Source organism: Nuphar pumila, chromosome 16, assembly GCF_984573655.1.
Source record: "Nuphar pumila chromosome 16, dmNupPumi1.hap1.1, whole genome shotgun sequence".
Taxonomy (NCBI): Eukaryota; Viridiplantae; Streptophyta; class Magnoliopsida; order Nymphaeales; family Nymphaeaceae; genus Nuphar; species Nuphar pumila.
In genome coordinates, this window is record NC_143264.1 from 31,733,601 (window position 1) to 31,734,327 (window position 727).

Genomic DNA, 727 nt, shown 5'->3' on the forward strand with positions numbered 1-727 from the left:
CGAAGTTCGGCAACAATGGCTGACATGGATCCTCCACCTCCACCCCCAGTTCTTTCACGCCCTCTGCGGGAATACTTCATTCCCACAGACTATGTTCAGGCATCCTGCATTCGGCGACCCGATGTAGGAGCGCCACATTATGAGATTAAGGCCAGCATTATTCAAATGCTTCCATCCTTTTATGGCCTTAGTCATGAGGATCCCTACCGACACTTAGATGAATTCCTCGAAATCTATTCTACTGTTAAGATACAGAATTTCGATGATGATGTGTTGAGGTTGACTCTATTCCCCTTTTCATTGAAGGACAAAGCCAAGTATTGGCTAAAGTCCTTAGATTCTGTAGAAATAGAGTCCTGGGATCAGTTGCAACAGGAGTTTCTTCGGAAATACTTTCCCATTGGTCGCACAAACCAATATCGTAGAGCCATCACTAGCTTTTCAGAGCTAGATGGTGAGCGCTTTCATGAGACCTGGGAGAGAATGAAGGATCTCCTCAGGAAATGTCCCCATCATCAGGTGCCAAAATGGCAACTGGTGCAGAGCTTTTATGATGGATTGTCTGACAAGAATCGTCAGATGATCGACTCTTCATGTGGAGGGACATTCATGCTGAAGAGCAAGGACGAAGCATGGAGACTATTTGATACATTGGCCGAGAATTCTCTCCACCATGCTTCGAGCTCTCATTCTGATAGAGCCACACCCAGCATTCAGAAGAAAGCTG

General features: G+C 45.9%; 1 non-coding gene across 1 annotated transcript; it reads right to left on the bottom strand.

Moving 5' to 3' along the window:
- Window positions 1-418: 418 nt before the first annotated feature.
- LOC149813144 (small nucleolar RNA R71) lies at window positions 419-521 on the bottom strand. Its single transcript, XR_016428435.1, has one exon. It is a non-coding gene; the product is annotated as a small nucleolar RNA R71 (small nucleolar RNA).
- Between the last annotated feature and the right edge of the window lie 206 nt (window positions 522-727).